This window comes from Camelus ferus, chromosome 24, assembly GCF_009834535.1.
Source record: "Camelus ferus isolate YT-003-E chromosome 24, BCGSAC_Cfer_1.0, whole genome shotgun sequence".
Taxonomy (NCBI): Eukaryota; Metazoa; Chordata; class Mammalia; order Artiodactyla; family Camelidae; genus Camelus; species Camelus ferus.
Genome location: NC_045719.1, coordinates 6709100 through 6735468, shown reverse-complemented (window position 1 = coordinate 6735468; position 26369 = coordinate 6709100). Strand labels below are relative to the sequence as shown.

The window sequence follows — 26369 nt, the reverse complement described above, 5'->3', positions numbered from 1 at the left end:
TCTGTGGCTCTCAAAACCATCAAGGTAGAAGAGACAATCCAGGAAGGATCAGGAGGAAGACAAGGTTAAGGCTGGCACTTGGAGGAACACTTTCTCTCAGAGGCAGATGCAAGAAGAACCTGCAAGGAGATTTAACCAGAGGAGTGGGGAAAGAAACTGGAAAGAACGCTCCGTAAGTCTAAGGAGCAGAAAGGTTGAAGAACAGAGGATAGCTCAACAGGACCAAAGGTGAACAAGAGGACAGATAAAATGAACACAGGCAGGGATGGTATTGGCAGAATGATGCTGGCAGAATGTGCTGTGTTAAAGATCAGTGGGATGAACGAACTGAAGAAAGTGCGCATCAGTGATGCTTTTAGGAAGCACGGCTCTGGAAAGAATAGTGGCTGGAGGCAGTACTTCTACAACAGAAAATGGGAAGAAGACAGTGAAGGAGAATTTAAACCCTGAGGAAAAGAAGGTAATTTTAAGTTGTACAGGAGGTTAGAGGAATGAGGATTCAAGGCACAAGTGCAGACTATAGCTTAATAGGAAGAAAGATAAATGCTTTCACTGAGAAGTAAGGAAAAGACATAAAGATAAATAATACTGCAATCCAGTAACATGGGTAGACCCTGTTTCCTCCGTGAAGTAAAAGGCACAGTCACCCCCTGAGAGTAAGAAGAATGGGAACAGTTTGGGAACCACATGAAGGGTTGTTATACATTAGCAGTTGTCCCTGTAGGAAAAAGAGAGAAAATGAAATAAAAATTTCTAAAAGATCACCATGCTGCACTGAGGACCAGATCAAGGTTGAAGACCGTAATCTGTACACACATCTGTACTGTTATGTCATTTTCTTCAGTAATGGCTGCCTACCAGAGTGTAGCAATGTGTACTAAGCATTTTAACCTCATTTTTCTCCCTAGATGCCTAGAAATGTGCCTTGCACATGGTTGTTCATTTTATTTAATTTATGGTCTTAAGCAGATGATTCTACAGCCTTCATGCTTGGATGTTTAGTTTCAAAGAGAGAATCTAGTACAATTTGTTTCTCTAAATCCTGGCTGTTAGATATTCCTTAAACACCCCACGAGAGAATGATGCAGATGCATGAAAATGAAAGTGAATCTCAAATTCCTTAAATGTTATTCTTACAGCATAAACGATTACTGAAATGTATTCTTTGGTAGATTTGCTGTGCCATCTGGAATGGCTTCCAGCATTCGGAGTTACACTCCTGTTCCCAAGTCATGGTGGTTTCAGCCAACTAGAGACAAGGCCATCTGGAAATCAATAATTAGCACCTTTTTTGTATTACTTCTGCTCAATATTTGCTTTTAGGTCACTAGCTGGTTTAAAGATTCTATATTTTAGTAGGTATTGACTTTTTGTAGGCATTTTTGCATATTTCTATGTATTTCTACTACCACCCCCCGCAATGTTCTATTTCTAATAGTGTTCTCATTACAACTAGCTTTGCTGAGTCTGTTCCTTTTATTTTCGATTCATGTTCATGCAAGTAGCTAAGAGGCTAAATGTAATTGGGAGCCTCTATTTTTCTCATTCTGGATATATTACATTTTTTTTCCATCAGAGATGAGAAATTAACTATTTTTGTCTCCATAAGAAAGTTTTCGCCAAGTCAATTTTATATTAACTGGGTGTTTTCTTTTTGTCTTTTACAACTGTAAAATATAGCCTGAAATCCTTCTGTGATCCTAAAGGAAACAAAGTCAAAATAGGATTATTTATACCTGCAGAGAATAGGCTTAGAAGATAACCTGTAATGACTGCTTCACATGCAGTAGGTGCTCAATATATATGAATGAGTGGCTAAAAGCTTTATCACAAAATAATATATAATTATCAAATGATTAAATATTTATGGTACTTTTCATAAGAAAAATAAAATTATAGTTGTAGTAAAAATTTATCTACAATTTAATATTTAAGCCTATACTTTCAACTCATCTGTATTGTCCAGTTGTAATTCAAACTTTTTTTTAATGATTACTCTGACTTTTACAGAGTAAGAGAACACATAAATATAAGTGTTTCATTCATTAAGTAGATAAGGCACATCTTTCAAAATAAGGCTTTCTAATTCATCTCTTCTGAAGTGTTAATTAGTTCATCTTGGCTATCTTTTCCCCTTGATACAAAGATTCGAAAAAATTCCTGTCAAAAAACGATGCCCTGTAATGATCGTCCTGGTGTTCCTTAAGGCTAAGATATTATCTGATAGAGGCTTGAATCAGATCCAGACTCATTGCCACCACAGACAGTGCTAAATAAATACTTAATGATTGCTATGAATTATGTTAAAAAAATAATATCCAACTGAGTAAACCTGAGGATCTAATTGGCTTTATTCAATGATTCATGAGTAGGGTAGCATCCCACGCAACAAACAGAAAGGAGTTCCAAAGAACTATGCAAAACGTGAGAGCTTCACCGCAGAAGTGGGCAGCGAAAAGGAAAGAGCAGATTACTCTTCTTCCTCTGGGTGATAGAAGGGGTCTATGAGGCAATCTAGAGATTACCTCACTACCACTGACCAGGAAATTCCAGACTGACTGGCTTAAGATTACATTCCTGGGAGAAGTTGAAACTGAAATTAGGTTGGGTAGTAAGTGTTGGTTTGCTGATATGGAGCTTGGCATAGGTGATTCCATTTTGGGCCTGTTGTCTCTTTTTTAATGATTATATTTCTAGTATCAGCTCTGCCAACAACTACCAGTGTGACCTTGACAGACAAAGAAAGGAAATTTTCAAAAAGGTCTATTCAATAGGAAGATAAACATTTATGTATATCTACACATGCAGCATCAAACTGCATAGAGCAAAAGTTTTAAAAGAGGTAAAGATAAATCCCCCAAAATACAAAAGAATTTTGGCACATATTTCTCAGTAACTGATATAATGAGCAGGCCAAAATATCAAAAAAGATGTAGAACATTTAAAGATATTTCAACATTAAATAATTTATACATAAAATACAGAATTTAACAACTGCACAACATATTACTATCAAGCACACATGGAACATTTGCAAAACTTGTTATAAACTAAACCAAAAATCAAGTATCAATAAATTTCAAAGGAGTGAAATAAAACATATCTCTGTCAGTGGATCTGAGCTAAAAATAGAAAGGAAACTAGAAAACCCACAAATGTATGAAAATTATGTAGCATATTCAAAATAACCCATAGGTCAAAGAAGAAATCAAAATGAAACTTAACATGTTTGAACTTCAGGAAAATTAATATATAGCAAGTCAAAATGTGTGGGATGCAGCTAAAGTTGTCTTTAGAGAAAAATTGATAATATTGGATAAGAAAAACTGAAAATAACCATCTGAAGATTAATTTCGAGGAGCTAGAAAGAGAACAGAGAGTTCTATTCAAAGAAAGTTATGAAGGAAAATAATAAAAAGAATATAAATCAATAAATTGGAAATCAAAAAATGAGTCAAGAGAGCCAATAGTTGGCTTCTTAATAAACTGGTCACAAGGATGATCAAGGGGAAAATTAAGGCACAAATATTAATCACCAAAAATTTTAAAAGAAAATATCACTAAAGACTGGACAGATATTTTAAAAAGTATGTAATATATAAAATTATGGGGGAAAAAGTCAATTTGAAAATTTAGATAAAATACCAAAAATTCCTAGCAAAAGATATTTTAACACCTTCATTGTGGTATGGTTCCTGGATAGTAATCAACGCGTATTTCAAATGCACAATTGGATGCATTTTAATAGATACACACACCACTGAAACCACTACCACAGTCCAGGCAGCTAGCATTTCCATCACTCCCCAAAAGGTGCAATTTTAACTGGCACCAGGTAAAAATAGCAGAGCATTTTATCTAATAAAGATACTGAATCTGTAATCAATTTTTATAAAATAAAACTTCAGGTCTAGATACTGGTAAAATCTTCCAAACATTTAAGAGAGAAAAAACACAATCTAACACAAGATCTCCTGCACTGTATAACAAGAGAAGATACCTTCCAGCTCATATTATGAAACCACTATTACCTAGATGCCAAAATCTAACAAGGACATCCCAAGAAAGGAAAAGCACACGCCAAATTCTCTCATTAACATGGTATCAAAAATCTCTAAATAAGATATTAGCAGTATGTTCCATACAATGTTTCCACACAAAAATGAAATTATGCTTTTAACAATGTTTTCCTGGTAACTACTTTCTCTCTTTCTGAAATTCCAGTTTGGTTCAGATGAGTTTAAGAATATCCCACCAGACAAGAAAATTTGCAGAGTTCTGTGCTTTGTTTTGTTCAAGAGGGGTGGGTGTGACTAAGGTCCTGAAAGGGGAAAAGGAGTTTCCACTTTTGGCAAAACTGTCAGGAAACACCTTCTACCAGAACACATTCTCGCCTCTCCTGAGCAGTGAATCATCTGCTCCTTTTGGAAGAGCTGCTTTAGAGATCTTAGATTTTCCCTTTTTGTGAACATTTGTGATAATTTTTGAAATCTCAGATATTTATGATAAATGCATACAGAAATTCCATTTGATTCCCCAAGATTTGACTGTATCATCTCTTAAGGGATATGAAGCAAATACACATATTTATTTATCACAGGGAAACAGTACACTGCATTCTAATAATGTGCTTCATCCTTCACAATTTATCTACTTGGAAGCCTCTGTTGGGGAAAATTACATAAACAAGGTTATCTGTGAAGAATATAAACTCAAAGAAATGTTAAACTTTTCTATAGAGATGAGATGTTGTGATGGATACCTTCTAAGGGATCCTTCTGGATAAACTGACGTGACTTTGTTATCAGAAGTGATTTCCACTTAGGAGGATACACGCTTTGGCCTGATGACATGTCGCATATGAATCACCATTCCACCTCCTGCAGGAAAAAAATGCCAAATTTCTTGTTTAGCTTAGAAGAATACGAACTTAACTTACTGCTAAATCTTTAAGAACAAAAGGAGTTTTCTATCGCAAGTTTTATTGTCAAAGATAGCCATTCTCCTTTTCCTTCTATTTTTTATGCACTTCGTGTTCAAGGCTGACAGTTTATCAAGGGGCTGGATTGCCCCTAGGGTACCTGGAACCCCTGGTAAAAATCTTTCTTGGGACCCCTGTCTACATGAATAATTTGAGTCACCCCGAATCAAGAGGCCAGCACCATCCTGGTCACCCAGTCTCATATGCCCCCGGAAACAAATAACAACTTGCCTAGCAGGAGAGAGACATCTGCCTGGCAGCCCTCCTAGAAATGGGGAGACCAGAATAATGCCACAGGTGCAAAGCTAAGAGCTGCTCTGGGTATCTGGTGGACCCCACGCCAGGGATAGACGGTGGGAGAGAAGGAAAGAGCCACAGGGACTAGGAGCCTCCATGGATCTGGACCAGGTTCAGGGAGCCCCTCTTAAACAGTGCTGCCACCCAGCAGTTTCCAGGCACACAGAGTGGACTTACAACAATTTCCAAATGTTATATGAAAATGATGATGTATTTGATATGTCATAAATGTACATAACATATGATGTATCAATGAGAATATTTAAAATAGAAACTATAAGAGAAATCTACAGAAATATTATATAAAAGGAAACTATTACTTTATATTTGTCAGAAGAGATGGAATAACCAAAATATAAGGATCTTGAGATAAAATAATGATATATATCAACCTATGTATACTGATAATAAAAAATAACTTCTTTTGACCTGGTCACACAAATACATGGACAAACTTCAAAAAGTATAATAATACATAAGATATTCTCTGACAACAGAACAATAAACTATAAGCTATCAAAAAGGAGTGGGAAGATAAAGGAAGGACCAATTTAATTACTTAAAGGGGTAAACTTTTATTATTAAAATATCTTGAGTAAAATAGAATAGCAAAATAAAAATTACAGAATAATTTTAAAATATTGGTAACAACACAGTTATATTAAAACCCCTAGAAGTTTCACTTCTAGTTATAGTTAAGATCCTACTGGAAAGACCTTATTTTTTTTTCAAATAATGGCTATAAGCCCTGGACATTATAGAAGGATAGCTACCTCATTAGGCATCCCATAGCATAGTTACACGAGTCATGGACAACTCTGGCAAGGCGTACAAAAGCAAAGGAGAGAAATTGCATGTTGTGCATTCACAACTTTTTTTTTTCTCAGGTAAGTGGGCTAGTGAGGGCATTAGTGGAAAAATACGGTCATCCCTGATTGGGGTTCCTGAAGAATAAATCCCAGAAGACATGGGCATTCGAGAAAGAGTAATCCCTCGAGGGAAAGGGCTAGATGGTCGTCACCAAGTTTGACTGACCTAAATCTATGACTGACTTCAGAATAATGGATGTCCACCAGCCAATCACCAGTCAGACCAGAGCTGCTATTGGAAAATCAGAGTTTACAGTTTAAGTCTCATTTATATAAAATGATAAAACAAATGAAATAGCATTCATCACAGAAAAATATTAGAATCCAATGCCCTCATAACTTCTGTCATAAGATCCAATATGCAATTCAAAACTATTTGACAGCCGACACATCAGTAAAATGATATACAGAAAATAAAAATCAATGGTAACAACTCTGAGTGAACCATATATTGGAATTAACAAAACAGAACAGCTACTATAACCATTACCAAAGATGTTCAAGAACAAAAACAAGAAACCAGCCTTGTGATGAAGCAAAAGGTACAAAATATTTTCAGTTAAATAGAAATCATTTTTAAAAGACCAAATGGAAACCCTAGAAATGAAAAATAAAATGTTTGAAATAAAATACTCACTGGAGAGACTTAACAGCAGATTAAAGATAGCAGAGGTAAGAGTACATGAATCTAAAGACAGATTAATAGAAATAGCTAATATGCAGAACAGAGAAAAAAGTGAGCCTGAGAGACCCATTATAGATAATATCAAAGCATCTAACATAAATAATTGGAGTGCAAGCATAAGAAAAGATAGAATGGACCAAAAAAGTATATAAATATATTTGAAAAACCAATGGCCAAAGTTTCCTAATTTTGATACACACGTATATAAATTTAAGATACTTAGTGAACACCAAGCAGGAAAAACATGTAAAGGACCATGTGAAGACACATTATATTCTAACTAATCACAGCTCAAAATACACAGCAAAAGAGAAACGAGGAATTTGGTCAGATCATTTTGAATTTCCTTCCAGAGGAAGTGGTCAGAACCCACAATTTGATCAACATCTCTCCTTAATTCTATCTTGGCCGATTTATCTGTTCTCTTTTCTGTCTTTTTTTGATTTTTTGTTTTGTTTTTTTGGTTCAGTGTTGGAATCAGAAAATGTAGATGACAACAAATGTAATTTTCTAAATTAGAAATTTTGCACATTGAGGTAAAAGCATAACAAAAAACATCACATTTGATTATAAAAAAAAGGAAAAGGTGGTTATCACCAAGAGTCAGATGAAACAGCCAAGTCCTTGCATAGCATTTTAAACAATCTCTTAAGTAGAAATGTTACAGGTAGAGTGGTAGATCTAAGAAAAAGGTCAGTAGACCCATAGTTTTCACTCCATTTCCCAGGTCATTATCTCAAGCTTCTTGCAAATTAAACTTTAACATGCCTCTCTGTGATAGAAATCCAACTGTCTTTATTTAGCGAAGATAGAGGCAGCAAAAATTGATTTTTTTTTACTATGGCATATTATAACAAATCGTGGTCCATTATACTTTATGAAACCTGCTTTATAGAAACCTCTACCAGAAATTTAAATGTTTCTAGTCATATGTAAATTCCTTCTCTCAATATTATCCTCAGGGAAAAATAAATGCCAGTCACAATGACATCCATAAAAAATGTCTCCTGCTCATTTGTATAAAAGATCAGCCCGAGATTTCCGGAAGATGGCGGAGTAGAAGGATGCTCGCAGGTCACCCTCTCCCACAGATACACCAAGACCCACAACTACAGACCCACTCAGCCAACCAGAGCACCTGTGGAACTCCGACAGAACATCGCCCTCTTCAAAAGATAAAGACGCCAAAAATCTGGTAGGAGAAAAGGAAAAAAGAACAAAAGGCAAAGCAGCTCGGGATGGGTCCCGCGGGGAGGGAGCGGCAGGGGAGGACTGGCGCTCGCTCGCTGGGTCTCCCCTCTCCAACTGAGAGGCCAGCGGGACGGAGGGGGAGCCTCCGAGGCTCTGATCTGTACAGAGCAGCCCTTGACTAACAGAACTGAGTTAAACGGGCACAGAGCGTCCCCCCCACACCCAGCCTGAGACGCAGGCCGGCAGCGCGGGCAGGGCCAGGCTGCACAAGCCGGGCGGAGGACGGGGGCGGTTGCACGGAGGCAGCCCCGGGGGAACACAAGGGGCTGCGCGCCGTGGCTGTGGGTGCACAGGGCAGAACAACCTGGGCCCACCATAAAACAGCAAGGTTGACGTGCTCTCCGGGAAAGGGTGCACACCCCCATCTCTGAAATCCCGCGGAAAGTTTTTGGGGGAAGAGAGGCGGGGCTCAGGCGCAGCCGCCAAATCCTCTGCGCAGAGCGCCCAGGCGGGGGCGGGGGCGAAACCTGCATCCGCACCGAAGGGCTTAGCAGCCTCAAAGGCCAGACTGAGACTGGCCTGCAGCCCGGGGCAGATAGGATCCTTCCATCCTGGTCCCTCAGAGAACTTGCTCCACAAAGACAAACAAGGAGCTGGGTTTTGGCTCGGAGCAGGGACAAGGCTGCCCCTCGGTCTTCCCCGAGCCCACCTGCGGAGCACCGACCAGGGCGGAGCGCGCAGCCGCACAGAGAGCGGAACTACCGGCTGTGCAGGTAGAGGGAGAGCGGCCCCCCGCCCCCCCGCCTTTCGGGCAGGAACACAGCCCCTGACCGAGGTGCTGGGAGGGGGCACCACCCGCCCTCCTACCTGGCCAGTCTGCAACATCTGACTGCGGCATCCGGAGGGGCAGCGACCCGCCCGCCCACAGCAGAGAGCTGAACCTGACCCAGTGTTATAAGTACGCGCGATCTGCTTGCCGACAGGTGCTGGGAGCAGCACAGAAGAGGGCGCCAACGGAGGGCCTCTGAAAACAGCAAGCTGAGCTTCCAAAACAGGACAAAGACAGAAAGACTTCACATTAAAAGCACACAGACTCCAGGAGAACACCGACAAAGCCCACCCCCCCCCCCTTTTTTTTTAAAATCTGTTTTTACCTATTCTATTTCCTATTACTCTCTTTTTACTTCTTAATTCATTTCTATTTCTCTTGGGTTTTGATGTCCTGTTATTGATTAGACACAGGTTTCAAATACATCTATTCATCTCCCCCCCCCCTTTTTTTGTAAAGGTTTTAAAAGGACGTCTCAACCCGATTAATACTCTGCTTCAACTCGCTCTTCTATTATTCATTATACACTGTTTTCAAACCCTCCTTCTCCCTTCTTTTAAAATTCTTTCTCTCTCTTTTTTTTTTTCCCTAAGTTTTATTCTTAAATAGGTATTAGATAGATAAAATCCTTCAGGACCAAAATAAACAACTGATACTTCATAAACCAGTGCCAGAGAGGTATGAGCAAGATGAAGAAGCAGAAAAACCTTTCCCAATTAAAAGAACAAGAGAAATCCCCTGAAAGAAAGATCAACGAAATAGACATCGATAGCCTACTAGATCAAGATTTCAAAAAAGGAGTGATCATATTGCTGAAGGAATTAAAAGAGATAGTGTTTAGAGATATAAAATATGTCAAAAATGAAATTGAAGCTATAAAGAAGAGCCAAGTAGAATGGGTAAACTCATTGACAGAGATGAGGAATGATCTAATAGCTGTGCAAAGCCGACTACATAATGCAGAGGAACGAATTAGTGATCTAGAAGACAGGGCAATAGAAAGCACCCATTCAGAAGAACTACAAGAGAAGCAAATAAAAAATAATGAAAATAGCATAAGGGATCTATGGGATAATATAAAGCGTCCCAATCTTCGCATAATAGGGGTCCCAGAAGGAGAAGAAAGATCAAAGGGGATTGAAAAGGTTTTTGAAGAAATCATGACTGAAAACTTCCCAAACTTAAAGAAGGAATCAGATATCCAAGTACAGGAAGCTCAGAGGGTCCCAAACAGGAAGAACCCAAACAGACCCACACCAAGACACATCATAATCAAGATGGCCAGAGTCAAGGATAAAGAAAGGATTCTAAAGGCAGCAAAAGAAAAGCAAAGAGTAAGTTACAAGGGAACCCCCATAAGGCTCTCAGCTGATTTCTCTACACAAACACTACAGGCCAGAAGGGAGTGGCAAGATATATTCAAAGCCCTGAATGAAAAAAAGATGCAGCCTAGGATCCTTTATCCAGCAAGGCTATCCTTTAGGATAGAAGGAGATATAAAGAGTTTCACAGACCAAAAAAAGCTGCAGGAGTTTAGCAACACTAAACCCATGCTAAAAGAAATATTGAAAGGGCTATTCTAAATAGAAAAGCAGCAGGATGCTACAGAAATGAGAAACTCACAACTGGAAAGGTGATAACTCATGAATTACAAATAAAGTAAACATGAAATTATAAAAGAAGACATACAAATCACTGAGAGTGGGAGAGGGAGGCAGGGAAATATAGAATATCTTTTTCTTTCTTTTTAAAATTTTTTTAACAGTAGGATGGGTTTGAGATCATGTTACTATCAGTTTAATAAAAAAACAGTTATAGTAATGGGTTGACAGATTTACAAAAAAGGGTAACCACAAGCCAAAAATGTACAAAGGAGGCACAAAAATTAAATAAAATCCATGATAATACAAAGGAAAATTACCAAACCACAAAAGGAAGAAGAAAGGAACAAAGAGGATATACCAATTCAACTGCAAAGATAAGTTCAAAATGGCAATAAACACACATCTATCATTAATTACTGTAAACGTTAATGGACTAAATGCTCCAGTCAAAAGACACAGAGTGGCAGACTGGATAATAAAGCAAGAACCTTCAATATGCTGCATACAAGAGACCCACCTTAGGGAGAAGGACACATATAGATTGAGAGTGAAAGGATGGAAAAGGATATTCCATGCAAATGGAAAAGCCAAAAAAGCAGGTGTTGCAGTACTGATTTCAGACAAAATAGACTTTAAAACAAAGGCCATAAAGAAAGATAAAGAAGGACATTTTATAATGACATTTTATAAGGAGTGATACAAGATGAGGATATTACACTCGTTAATATATATGCACCCAATATAGGAGCACCTAAGTACATACAAGAATTACTAACAGAGATAAAGGGGGATATTGATGGGAATACAATCGTAGTTGGAGATTTTAACACTGCATTAACATCACTCGACAGATCTTCCAGACAGAGAATAAACAAGGCAACAGAGAAATTAAATACTACAACAGAAAAACTAGATTTGGTGGATATTTTCAGAGCATTACACCCCCAAAAAATAGGATATACATTCTTTTCAAGTGCACGTGGAACATTTTCCAGGATCGATCATGTACTTGGGCACGAAAGAAACCTCAACAATTTTAAGAAGATAGAAATTATCTCAAGCATCTTTACTGACCACAATGCCATGAAACTGGAAATCAACAACAGAGAAACAAAGGAGAAAAAAAGGAAAGCATGGAGATTAAACAATATGTTATTGAAAAAACAATGGATCAATGAGGAAATCAAAGCTGAAATTAAAAAATACCTAGAGACAAATGATAATGAAAGCACAACCACTCAAAACCTATGGGACACAGCAAAGGCAGTGCTAAGAGGGAAGTTTATAGCGATACAGGCCTTCCTCAAAAAAGAAGAACAATCTCAAAGAAACAATTTAACCCACCACCTGAATGAATTAGAAAAAGAAGAACAAAAAGCCTCAAAAAGCAGCAGAAGGAAGGAAATAATAAAGATCAGAGGGGAATTAAATACAATAGAGATTAACAAGACCACAGAAAAAATCAACCAAACCAAAAGCTGGTTTTTTGAAAAAGTAAATAAAATCGACAAACCTCTGGCCAAACTCACAAAGAAGAAAAAAGAGAGAGCACGAATTAGCAAAATAAGAAAGGAAAATGGAGAAATTACAACAAACAAAATAGAAATACAGAATATCATACGAGAATATTATGAAAAACTATATGGAACCAAACTGGATAACCTAGAGGAGACGGACAAGTTTCTGGAAACATACTGTCCACCAAAACTGAATCAAGAAGAATCTGAACACTTGAACAATCTGATCACTAGAAAGGAAACAGAAATAGCAATTAAAAACCTCCCTACAAATAAAAGTCCAGGACCGGACGGCTTCACCGGGGAATTCTACCAAACATACAAAGAACTCATACCAGTCCTTCTCAAACTCTTCCAGACGATTGAAAAGGAGGGAATACTCCCAAACTCATTCTATGAAGCCACCATCACCCTGATACCAAAACCAGGCAAAGACACTACAAAAACAGAGAATTATAGGCCAATATCACTGATGAACATAGACGCCAAAATCCTCACCAAAATTTTAGCAAATAGAATCCAACAACACACAAAAAAGATTATACATCATGACCAAGTGGGGTTCATCCCAGGGACACAAGGCTGGTTCAACATACGCAAATCAGTCAGTGTAATACATCACATCAACAAGAGAAAGGACAAAAACCACATGATCATCTCAATCGATGCAGAAAATGCATTTGATAAAATTCAACACCCATTTATGATAAAAACTCTCGCCAAAGTGGGTATAGAGGGAACATATCTCAACATAATAAAAGCTATATATGACAAACCTACAGCCAGCATAGTACTCAACGGTGAAAAACTCAAAAGCTTCCCACTAAAATCTGGGACAAGACAAGGATGCCCACTATCACCACTCCTATTCAACATAGTCCTGGAAGTCCTAGCCACAGCAGTCAGGCAAAAGAAAGAAAGAAAAGGGATCCAAATTGGAAAACAAGAGGTGAAAGTGTCATTATATGCTGATGACATGTTACTATATATAGAAAACCCTAAAAGGTCCACACAAAAGCTACTAGAGCTGATTGAAGAATTCAGCAAGGTAGCAGGTTACAAAATTAACGTTCAAAAATCAGTTGCATTTCTTTACACTAATGATAAATCAACAGAAGAAGAAAGTAAAGAAACAATCCCCTTTAAAATAGCACCCAAAGTAATCAAATATCTGGGAATAAATCTAACCAAGGAGGTGAAAGAATTATACACAGAAAACTATAAACCATTGATGAAGGAAATTAAAGAAGACTTTAAAAAATGGAAAGATATTCCATGCTCTTGGATTGGAAGAATCAATATTGTTAAAATGGTCACACTGCCCAAGGCAATCTACAGATTTAATGCAATCCCTATCCAATTACCCAGGACATATTTCACAGAACTAGAACAAATCATAATAAAATTCATATGGAACCATCAAAGACCTAGAATTGCCAAAGCATTACTGAAGAGAAAGAAAGAGGCTGGAGGAATAACTCTCCCAGACTTCAGACAATACTATAGAGCTACAGTCATCAAGACAGCATGGTATTGGTACCAAAACAGACATATAGACCAATGGAACAGAATAGAGAGCCCAGAAATGAACCCGCAAACTTTTGGTCAACTCATCTTTGACAAAGGAGGCAAGAATATACATTGGAATAAAGACAGTCTCTTCAGCAAATGGTGTTGGGAAAACTGGACAGCAGCATGTAAAATAATGAAGCTAGAACACTCTCTTACACCATATACAAAAATCAACTCAAAATGGATTAAAGACTTAAACATAAGACAAGATACAATAAACCTCCTAGAGGAAAACATAGGCAAAACATTATCTGACATACATCTCAAAAATTTTCTCCTAGAAGAAATAAAAGCAAGAATAAACAAATGGGACCTAATGAAACTTACAAGCTTCTGCACAGCAAAGGAAACCAGAAGTAAAACAAGAAGAAAACCTACGGAATGGGAGAAAATTTTTGCAAGTGAAACCGACAAAGGCTTGATCTCCAGAATATATAAGCAGCTCATATGACTCAATAAGAAAAAAATAAACAACCCAATCCAAAAATGGGCAGAAGACCTAAACAAGCAATTCTCCAAGGAAGACATACAAATGATCAAAAAGCACATGAAAAAATGCTAAATATCACTAATTATCAGAGAAATGCAAATCAAAACTACAATGAGGTATCACCTCACACCAGTCAGAATGGCCGTCATTCAAAAATCCACAAATGACAAATGCTAGAGAGGCTGTGGAGAAAGGGGAACCCTCCTACACTGCTGGTGGGAATGCAGTTTGGTGCAGCCACTATGGAAAACAGTGTGGAGATTCCTCAAAAGACTAGGAATAGACTTACCATATGACCCAGGAATCCCACTCCTGGGCTTGTATCCAGAAGGAAATCTACTTCAGGATGACACCTGCACCCCAATGTTCATAGCAGCACTATTTACAATAGCCAAAACATGGAAACAGCCTAAATGTCCATCAACAGGTGACTGGATAAAGAAGAGGTGGTATATTTATACAATGGAATACTACTCAGCCATAAAAACTGACAACATAATGCCATTTGCAGCAACATGGATGCTCCTGGAGAATGTCATTCTAAGTGAAGTAAGCCAGAAAGAGAAAGAAAAATACCATATGAGATCGCTCATATGTGGAATCTAAAAAACAAAAACAAAAACAAACAAACAAACAAAAACAAAGCGTAAATAAAGGACAGAAATAGACTCCCAGAGAGAGAATACAGACTTGTGGTTACCGGGGGGTGGAGGGTGGGAAGGGATAGCCTGGGATTTCAAAATTGTAGAATAGATAAACAAGATTACACTGTATATAGCACAGGGAAATATACACAAAATGTTATGATAACTCACAGAGAAAAAAATGTGACAATGAGTGTGTATATGTCCATGAATAACTGAAAAATTGTGCTGAACACTGGAATTTGACACAACATTGTAAAATGATTATAAATCAATAAAAAATGTTTAAAAAAAAAAAAAAGATCAGCCCTTGGTAGCTTCCATTGTAGAGGCAAGCTCAAGTAGTTCACTTTGACAGGCTCTGCCAATTGTAGTGGTAACACTTTCCAGTTTATTTTATTTGTTTGTGCTTAATAGATGTCACTTTTATTTTTTATTTGTACCTGTGGTCTGACATTTCCTATGTGTTCATTTCCAGAATTTCTGAACCATAAAGCAATTCAGGAGCTGATCCCAAGCAAGCTGCTGACCACAGCTGCCTATAATTAGTGATATTTCACATCAGCTGAATTCTACTAAAGCAAAACAAAAACAACTTTTTGTTGTTGAAATTCCTAGGTTGGTGTTAAATCAAGAAATTCTTAGGTTGGTATTAACCACTTCTGAAAATTCATTTTTTGACAGGTTCTTGACTCCAAGCTCTCTGTGGCAACACTTTAGGCAAAATGTGATGTTAGTGAAGCCCGTTTTGTGTTGGTCCCTACTTCCTGATTTTCTGTTTCTCTCATCTCGCGGTGCCTCCTGGCCTCACCTGCTCATCACCCCCAAACTCCCATTGTTCATGGATTCTAGCTCTGCCTCAGAAGGTTTAAAAGTTTTTTATTGTAGACATCTTTTGTATTTAATTGGAAATAATGAAGAAACTTTGTACAAATACATTTTGTGCAGTCTAACAGAGAGCAAAACCTTCAACCACCAATCCACCTCCAAATAGATAATTTCAGGTACCAAATTGACTGACATCTCTTAATTCCCCTGATATCACAGTCTGGCAGTGCAGCTGAGCTGGGGGTTATCCTGCCACAGTTTTGTGGGTGCCCATCAAAGATGTAAGTTTCCTGAGTCAGATATGAAGGAAATTTTATTATTTACATTTTAAAACTGCAAATTGCAGTAGCAAGAGTATCATCTTTTTTTTAAACCAATTTTGCAAGCTCCAATTTCCACAGGGTACATGAGGAAGACTAGATAGCATCTACACACACAGTGGGTTGCACTGCAAGAAAGGAAACCAAATTTTTATAACAGTAAAAGGAAGACATTATCATTGACTTGACTGCGTTAGACAGTAAGCATGCCTGCCCATTGCTCCAGAGGGAGAGGCACTGCCTCTAGCTTCTGAGGTTTTGAGCTAAACATCTTGAAAAAATCACCCAGAATTAAAGACAACTAGTGCTCAAAAAAATGGGTAGAAACAAGAGAGATCCATGGAGAATTATCTTCCAACAAATACTTGGTAGTTTTTATTTTATAAAACCTTTTTTAACTTGTGGCAAAATACCATCAAAATAAATCTGTAAAAATTTTGAACACAATCAGGTTTTAGGCTATTTTTTAAGTTATCAAAATGCATTGGATTTGAGACAAGAGTAGTTTGCTTGGCATACATGATGGGATTGTTTCCAAATAAAGAAGTTCCAAAGTTCTCTTGTTAAGTCCATCAAAGAGTCAGTGACTTCAGCTAAACAGGAGAAAACAGAAATGTCTGCTGGTGAGTCAACTCAGTGAAAGTTAATGGGAAAGTCCCACATCTAAGAGCTGCCATTGTTCTCAGAGGGAAGAGACCCCTCAAGTCACAGTAATGGGAGCTGGGGCCTGAAAGGCAGCAATACCAAACCCTAACTGGAATCAGGTATCCAATCTAAATTGGTCCTAAAATCATGCAACATACTTTCCTATAAAAATAATTAATGTTTGGGGTTTCAACTTTCCAAAAGAACAGGAAGCATATTATATATTTTCAGTAGTACACTCACGATGAAAGGCCCAAGTTAAAGGCTTTTTGTAAGAAAATATTCGTTTAGTATCTGTTTATTTTCAGTGTTATCTCTAAATGCAAGAAAATTAGCTTGCAATAAACAGGATAAGAAGAGAATCAACTAAATGGGCAACTATAGAGCCTTATTTTTCGAATATCTGAAAAGTAGTTCAGTTTTCCTATTTTATATAGAAGTGTGTCTTTAAAATGTGGAGCCTAATTAGCAAGCAATAAAACTGTCTTGCCAAGTGGTTCTAAAGGTCTAGCTCATTAATAACAAGAAGAATCAGCACCAAGCTAGAAGACACTGCTACTTTAAATGAATTACACATGATCTTATAATTTGGGGGTTTATAGCTTTAATTGAATGTTTGCACCACATACAATGTCACAGTCTTAAAGATTTCACTGAGCAATTCCATCTGAAACTTGACACATTATCCTGTCTTAACAAGGTTCATGTGTGTGTGTGTGTGTGTGTTCACCTAGATTTCCTTTTAAAAGAAAAAGATTAGGTTTTTAGACAGGCACAACAGAACATTATTTTCTGGTTTTAATTTTCTTACAGTGACATTAATTATTTTTTCCAAAGTTATTGAGCACCAGCTATATATGAAATAGCATGTTTGTCACTGGCATACTAAGATAAATATGTCACAATCTTGCACTGGCAAAATTTACAAGCTAGTAATTGATTCAGATATGCAAACAGTATTTTCCTAAGAACAGCTTTTCCTAGCTTAATCTGCTTAATTCTGAAATACTTTTTCTTCAGATAATTTTAGTTTTTAGAGCTAAATGGGTCTTTAAAACTCATTTGGTATGATTCACATGTTACATATACACATATCCAACACTATCAATCATAATTATCAATTATAGTATCAACTGACAAATATATATCAATATATAATTGATCAAGTATGCATTAATTTTATATATATATATACATATACACACGTATATGTATTTAGCATCTCTTTGGGATATCTACATCTCTTGCACATCTGTCCAACGGGCTATAAATCAGAGGTTCTCATGACCTCCTCCCCCTTTCGATTAAATTAATTAGCTAAAGTAACTCACAGAACTCAGGGAAACATTTACTTACATTTACCAGTTTATAATAAAAGGATATGATCAAGGACACAGATGAACAACTGGACGAAAGACAAGGTATGTGGGGTGGGGTGTGGAACTTCCATGTCCTGTCAGAGCTCACCACTCTCCCCACATCTCCAGGAGTTCACCAACACAGAAGCTCCCTGAATCCTAATCTTTTGGGTTTTATGGAGTCTTTATTACATAGTCATGATTGATTGAATCATCAGCCATTGCCAATTGATTGAAACTCAGCCCCTCACCCGTCCCCAGAGGTTGCGTGGGGAGGATACTGAAAGTTCCAACTGTCTAACCACAGGGTTGGTAACCCTGGTAATCAGCCAGCAAGCATCCTAAGGGCTTTCCAAAAGTAACCTCATTAACAATATACGATACCTTTATGACTCTTATCACAGGAAATTACAAAGGTTCTCATGAAGCTTTTTACAGAGAATAACAAACCAATTCTTAATTTTACATTGAAATGCAAAGAACATAAAATAGCTAAATCAATTTTGAAAAAGAACAGAATTTGATCATGATTTCAAATTTTAATTTAAAACTATAGCAATCAATATTGTACAGTATTGCTATCAAGATAGGTATCTAAATCAAAAAAAACATTCTAAGGAAATCAGAAACATACCCATATATATAAGGTTCATTGATTTTCAACAAAGTCATCCACACCTTTGGGCACTGGGAAATGATAGTCTTTGTACCACACAGTCCCTGAATAACTAATGATCCACATAGTAAAAAAAAAAAAATTAACCTTGATCCTTAGCTTACCCCACACATGAAAATTAAATCACAATGGATTACAGACCTAAACATAAAAGCTAAAACTCCAAAATATTTAGACAAATATCTAGAAGAGTCCTTCAGTCTTGGAGTAGGCGAAGATTTCTTAGCTACGTAACAAAAAGCAAAACCTTCAAAATAATTGATAACATGAACTGAATCTAAATTTTTAAAAATCTGCTCTTCAAAAGTACATTTTAAAAAATGCAAGTAAAGATGTGAATGTCCTGTGTATGCTGATATATTCTGCACTCACTATTAGATTAACACAAAACAAGCATGGAATAAATAAAATTACTGAAGCCAAAAGTCAATTCTATAAAAAGACCAATAAAATTGACAAATCTCCGGCAAGTCACGAGAGAGAAAGAAGAGGCAGAACAATAAAAGATTATTAAGAAATAAGAGGAGTTTAACTCAGATATCACATTAAAAACATCAGGGAAGAATTTTATGGACTTTCTTTTACTATACAGTTGAAAACCTAGATAAAATGGAAACAGTCCTAAAATATATATAACTTCAAAAATTACTGATATTATGAAAGAGAAAACTTGAATAATTCCAGTCTTACACAAACTATCCCAGTGCAGAGGAAAAAAATAAAACACTCTCTGTATTATCTTTGAGTCTATAAAATCTTCAATATCAAAATCAGGTAAACACATTTAAGAGAAAGAAAAGTTGCTTGCCAATCTCACTCACAAACATAGATGAAAAATCCTAAACAACTGTAAATTAGCAACCGAATACAACAAAGTGGCCTCTTCTATTCCCTCGAAGTACAATTGTTCTTTGACCTCCAGGACCTTGGTGCTTTCTTAATTTTCTAGGTTATCAACTTCCACTTGGCTTTGATTGTTTCTCTCCTTACCTTGGACCCTATAGCTAACCATCTCACTTATGGTATCACTAACACCGCCCATTCCATAGCTCCTTGTATTTTCCACCAAATCCATCTTACAAAATATTTCATCCAATGGTCCATTCTGTTCACTCTTGATACATATTATTAAAGAAAAAGGCACAGCTGTGCTTAAAATAGCTGCATTATAAACATAATTTGTAACCTCATCTGCCCTTTTATTGGTATTTTCAGTCATTTTAATTAACTCCTTTCTCTCTCCTCAAAGAAATTTCATAATTTTTCTTAAGACTTCACACTTATCCGTATCAGTGCCTCTCCAGTTTGTCCCACCCATGAAACAAGCGGGCCTACCTCCTGCTTCATAAAGACAAAGAATGTAAGACATAAATTCTCTCATTTTCACTTCCCTATACATTCAAACATAGATATTTTTATCCAACCCATTTTTCTTTCTCTCTAGGATCGTGAGTCATTCTTTTCATACTGGAACATTCTACCTACTGCCATGCTTCACTGGGACATTCATTTCCATGGGATTCAGTGGGATATCCATTTTTATCAGCTTTCTACTTTCTTCACTGCCTGGCAATCACAGCAGATCTAAAAAAAAAAATAATTAGACTTTGTGGTCTATATTTCAAATACTCTTATCAATATCTCATATTATGTTGACACATCATTCATTCTTTTACTGCCCTATAAATTCCACCCATGGAACACAGCTATTTGTCCTTGTCTTCTCCATACTTGCTTCAGTTTCCTGAGTATTTTCAATAAAATTAAGTAACCAGGATATACAAATATATATAACTTTAAATAAAATCATAATTTTATTATCTTTTCCTCTGAAAAATATATTAACCTCTGACAAAGCTATCACACAGCTCTCTTTCAGATGACTAGATAAGAGGAAACTCCACATTGATTTGAGACATCTGAGCCTTTCCTGACTACCAAAGTCCCCTTTTTTCTTCACATACTGGTTCAATCCTTTCTTATCCCTCTGGATGGTGATATCTGTCTCAATCTTGCTATGATTATACAATTTCTTCTAATAAACTTTGCAACTGCCAAGGGGGCAAAATCGTTATTATCAGAATTCAATCTCATGGCAGCTCCTCACTGTCTATGTCACATAGACAGGAGGATTCACCCTGTCCTTGGCCTTGTTAATGTGGTTTGTCCACAGACCGTTTCATCATCTCCCAACTACAAAGATGTGAGAATACCTCACCTCTCAATGTACTGAAGAGAACTGGGGAATGTCAGAGACTTAACACCCAGATGGACATAGTCATTAATGATTATACTTCTTATGAATGAATCCAGTCACTTTAGAAGCAAATTAGAAGGGGTTAACTCTCACTCGAGCCCTGGGCTAGCTCTGAGGATTATCTGATTGGTAAACAATATGCCCAAACCCTTTCTCTTCTACTCTCAGCAGGACCATGTGCACAAGAAGAACAGACTTCAGGAATGTGAGGGACACTTATACCACTCAGAGCTCCCCACTGCTGCCCAAGTATCTTGAGACAGAATTTCACTTGTTCTTCCATTATTCTTCAGTGCTAACTAGTCCTTACCAACTGTGACTCCTAGGGTTTTTGAAGAAACTTGGCTTTGTTTAGTAACTCATGGCTATTAATAAGAAATTATAGTGCATTCTTGTTATTCACTGTAGTCATGTCCTATAAAGTCACCACAAGTACTGAATTAGCAAATATTCAGCCATCACTCCTAGAGGAGATACAGGGTTAGGTTCCTACAAGCTTCTGGTCACATTTTCATAAACCAATCAACACATAACCTTACTTTATATATTTCTGCTTAGAGACACTTTATTTAATATATCGTTGATTCATTGACATTGAACTCACAGACAACACTATAATTCGCACCTGAATGAAGCTTATCAAATCCAAGTATTTTCTCCATCAGGCACATCACAGCCTTCTTGCACTTAGGAACACTAGACTGCACTTCAGCAATTAGCTTGGGAGCCAGTTTAACACCAAAATCACCAACAAAAGCACCAAAATGTGAAACCCATGGCACCAAATAGACAACAAAAAAGACGCTTTTTACAGTATGAGAACTGAAACATGAAGGCAGAGCATTGCCTTGCTGGAATTGTGAATCTGGCAACTCAAATTTTTCACCACTCTGTGCATGTTCACAACCAACCATGAAAATGCTACAGTACTGATTTTGAGTTACAAATAAATTTTAGCACGTAGATGAATGCTCAAATATGAAACTTGTGAAAATTTCCCACAAATAATGAGGGTAGACTGTATATATGGATTTGCTGCAAGATGTGGTCTGCAGATGTCCTCTGTTGGGCCTAATAATATTATCTACTATATGCTAAAAATAGATGGCATTCTTTATTTATTTAATTTTTTTTATATTTAAGTATCTTTATATATTTAAAAATTGGGGGATTTAATATTTTTAAAATGCTGGATTTTAGCTGTTTTTTACAATTTGAAGGATATGGCAACAATTAGGCCCTAGCTCCAGTATGGCAGCAATAATCCACTAGACCCAGATAGTGGCTGAACCCTTCAGAGGGGCAGGGCCTGTGCTTTCCAGTTCCACGTTTTCAAACAGCTGCCTGCTACGTTAACTGATACTGACCAATGCTGGCATTGAGTTTGATATCCCTGCTTGAAAACTCTAGTGCGGTCTTGTTTTTCTCCACTAGCAAACAACCCATACCAGTAATTCCAAATCATGTTTGCCTTAGAATCTCCCAAAAGTTGCCAGTTCCTGAGGATTCATGTGCTGATGGGTGAGCAAATAAAACTCTTCAACTCAACCACCGCCCTTTACTCTGTGTTTACAAAGACTTAATTTCCTTAGAAAAGTGTCTAAGATTATTGGGTAAAAAATATTTTTCAATTTACAACTTTACAAGTAAGCCTCTTAGGCTCCCTTAATTTAGTGAGTTGATACAATTCTGAATAAATTTAGTTCTGCCTCTAGTACAATGAAGTCATGAAGAAAAGATTCGTCCAATACTATAATTCTAATCCCAGAGAATCCATGCCCCTTCTATTGACTTGAGTTATTTCAAAACCTAAGTACCCTCTTATTAACACCCAGTCCCTTGCAGTGTAATTCCAACATTTGAGTGGCCATTGCAAAAGTGTGCTTTGAGCTCAGTTTCTACAGTAATGATTTTATTCAAAACATCACTTTTGAGTCTTTGTCTTATGTCTAAAATTCAAAATGGTGTTCCCTAAAATGTACGTCAGTTAGAGCTAAGTCTAAAGCGGTCAATCTGAGCACAGCAAAACATTCAAAAGAAACACAAGTTCAACACAAGAAACCTTCAAAATAATTTAGATATTTGTATTTTTTAGGAGGAAGCATCATGAAGAAAAGCTTTCTTAAAATCCTCTTTAGATGTATCTCTGTCTTACTAGAGATTCAGACAAAGCACTGCTAGTAAATACTGCTATCTTCTTTCATCAAGCTCTCTTTTCAATGCTACGAAGCTCTTTTGTTTACATAATTCCTTTTACAAGTAGTAGGCAAGAACTACTTCACAGTCCCTCCATCCAATATACAACATCACTTTGAGCCTCGCTCCTCTGAGTCATGTCACACTAATTTGAAATATAAAAAGTGCACTCTGGTTGAATGCCTATTTGTTTCTTCCACTATATTGGGAGTTATTTTAAGGCAGAGACTATGTCTTTGGTACCCCCTTGTATCCCTTGGGACAAGCTGATGGCAGGTACTCAACGTATGTTAAAACTGAATGTCCATTTACACCAGGTCATTGTCAATGGAATACATATATATGTTCAGCACAGAGATTTTCAACACTTACATGTTGCTTCAATTTATTAGGTAATGGCATAGAATATTTAGAATAAGTAGTGCCAACTTGAAGACTTGTACTGAAGAGGCTTAAAACTTTTGATGCCCAGGCAGTTAATCTTGATGATTAGTGGAATTTTATTTTTAGGTCATGAAAAAATATAGGCAGTTGCTTTAACAGTTATTAATGGCAGCTGTCAGGTGTACAACCACTGACTGGAATTGAGTAAGACTGACCATAAAAAAGCATCTGTGTTCTGAACACAAACGGAAGAAGAAAGGTCCTGTAATTGTTTATAAGCTCACCAAAGAGAGTCTGCTAATTAAATAGTAGAGTGTTTACCTGCAACAGCCATTATGGGAAACTAATGAACTTGTTCAAAGGATGCAAACAAGTTATCACCTGCTCTATCAGTCGATAATACTGGAAAGAAGCAATTTCCATCACTGTAGGGACCCACAAGTTAATTCAGAAGCCACCAGATTTTAATGAGCCTCAAAGCCTACATACTGGGTGGTGAAGTTTAACCATCCACCTTTTTGTCATATAAAAGTCATTTTAAAAATATAAAGCATGGCATACCATTGTACAAGTCTCTACATCGTTTATTCTATCTAGAAAAGGAAGGGGAGAAAGGAGAGAAAAAAGGGACAGGAAGGTAGGCTGTTTTTGCTAGGGCTATACTGCATTCAATAAAGAGCAGAAGAAACCGGTAAGAACTGAATGAGTTTAAAAAATTAAAATTAAAAATTAAAAAAAATAATGAGTTAATCAAAATATCATTGTTTACTGTATATTCAATAGTCTTATTAGAGAACATTAACCGTGACACAGTAATGTGACTGTTTCTGTAAGTTTTAGAATAGAACTCTGTAAAATTATATCCAAAACAAGTATTTAACACTGAATTATATGAAATGCTGTGATTACTTTAAAATGAAATAGAACAACTGAATTATAGTTATTATGTGATTAAGGAGAATAAGTTTATTTTATTGTTACAGGGAGCAAAGACAAGAAACAGACATCTAACAGTGCAGTTAGGAAGGAAAACTTGGAAGGTATATTTGTCTTGGAATCCAAAGTAAGAAATTGACTCTTGAATAAATGTCTTCCCCACGCATCTGAAAAGTATCAATAAGAACATCTACAAAATAGTCATGAAATCATGAATAAGATTCCTTAACACTAGATTGAGCTTCTGTTTCAGAAAGATTAATTTTTATGCAGGAGTGGACATTTGGATTATTTCTAGCCTTTCACTGTTAAAAATAAAGCAGCTATGAACATTCATATACATAATATTTTCATTTTTTAATTTTCTTTTTTTGGATTATTCACTGTTATTGCATAGAAATACATCTGATTTTTCAATGTTGATTTCGTATCCTTTAGTGTTGCTTAATTTAGTCATTAATTTCACAGGATTGTTTTGTGGAATCTTTAGGATTTTCTATATATGGAGATATGTCATATGTGAACAAAAAAATTTTACTTCTTTCTTTCCAATTTGTATGTCTTTTGTTTCTTTTTCTTACCTAAGTGCTCTGGCTAGAACTTCCAATACTACGTTGAATAGAAGTAGTAAACGTTGGCATGTTTGTCCTGTTCCTGACTTGAGGGGAAAAGCTCTCAGTGCTTCAACATTAAGTATGATGCTAGTTGTGGGATTCTGTATGGCCTTTATTATTAAAGTTAATTTTCTCATGATTTTGAATTCATCTTGTCAATGCTTCCCCATCCTTCATCACTTTTATCTTCCCTTGGACTTCTTAGACTTCCGTTATATCACTTTTATACATACATACTGAAGTTAGACTGCCTGGGTTTACATGGCAGCTCTATCATCACTCATGGCTGGACCTTAACCACCTCTTTAGCTAGTGCTACATAACAGACTATTCAAAGCTTGGTTCTTTAAACAGCAACTTATTATTATTTTATCTCTCGTTTTTGTAACTCAGGAATTCATTCAGTGCTTCTTTCTGTTTAGTGATATCTGGAGCCTCATCTGGGATAATTTGAGTGACTGCTGGCTGCAATAGCTGGAGGCTAGCGGGGGATCTTTCTTTTTCTCTCTGTGGTCTCTGCAGATAACTCGCATATGATGGCCTCAGTGGTTCAAGAGAACAAGGAAGAGACTGCAGCCCTGTCAAAGGCTGGCTCAATGCTGGCACAGTGCCACTTCTATCATAGTCCATCATCAAAAAAGTCACAGGTTCAAGTAGAAGGGAAACAGACACCATTACTCTAGGGGAAGAGTGTCAAAGAATTTGCAGACCTTTATAGTGCATCAGTAATGTCAATCGATACTGGTATTCCTAGATAACTCCCGATTATGTAACATTTTCACATTCATTAAATTAAGATGGCTTTTCCATATAAGTTATCTGGACATCACTATTTTTTAATTAAAAGGTTAATTGGTACCTGATCATAAAATTTAGCCATGCATGCTGTTGGAAATCTGAAAAGTATAGCAAAAATTGAAGTGGAAGAAAAAATTGACCATAATCCATCCAGAAGAAGCCATTCTTAATAGTTTGTAAAAGTTCATGCCAATGTTTTCGTTTCTTTTTAAAGTCTTTTTCTTATTATAATAGACATAAGTGCTAAAATTTTGAAGATTAAAAAAATTAAAAAGAAAAAAAATCCTATCTTAGAACTAATCAATGGTAACATTTTATTCCTTCTTAATCTTTTTTACTATACTAATGCTATTATACATCATTGAAATAATGTACAGTAGTTATATTGTGCTTCTTTTTGTGGTGTTTCCAAGTATTTTTCTCCTAACTGAAATATCATTAAACTCTTTCACTTATCAAACATGTGTTGAGAGCCTCATATATCAGACACTCTCCTAAGTTGTTAGGAACTTATATTCTAGTCATGAAGACAAACAACAAAGTAATGAGAAAATACAGGAAGTGATGATTACTTAAAACTAAACAGGGTGCTGACACTGGAATTGGCTGCTTTGGCTGGGCAGTCAGGAAAGCTGTTGTTCATGAGATGCTACAGAAGCTGTGATCTGAATGACAAGG

General features: G+C 36.7%; 1 protein-coding gene across 20 annotated transcripts in view; it reads right to left on the bottom strand.

Annotated features, from left to right (window-relative positions):
* METTL4 (methyltransferase like 4) overlaps window positions 1-26369 on the bottom strand; it is a 426540-nt gene that overhangs the window by 46895 nt on the left and 353276 nt on the right. For 16 of the 20 annotated variants that reach the window (XR_004314950.1, XR_004314948.1, XR_004314958.1 and 13 more), the window contains one exon: window positions 4763-4880. The exons of 1 other annotated variant lie outside the window; for it this stretch is intronic. The gene's annotated coding sequence lies outside the window, so the exon portion shown is untranslated. Of the gene's footprint in view, window positions 1-4762; window positions 4881-6313; window positions 6438-19987; window positions 20091-26369 lie in introns of those variants that run through there. 3 more of the 20 variants (XR_004314954.1, XR_004314947.1, XR_004314964.1) reach the window with 3 other exon arrangements.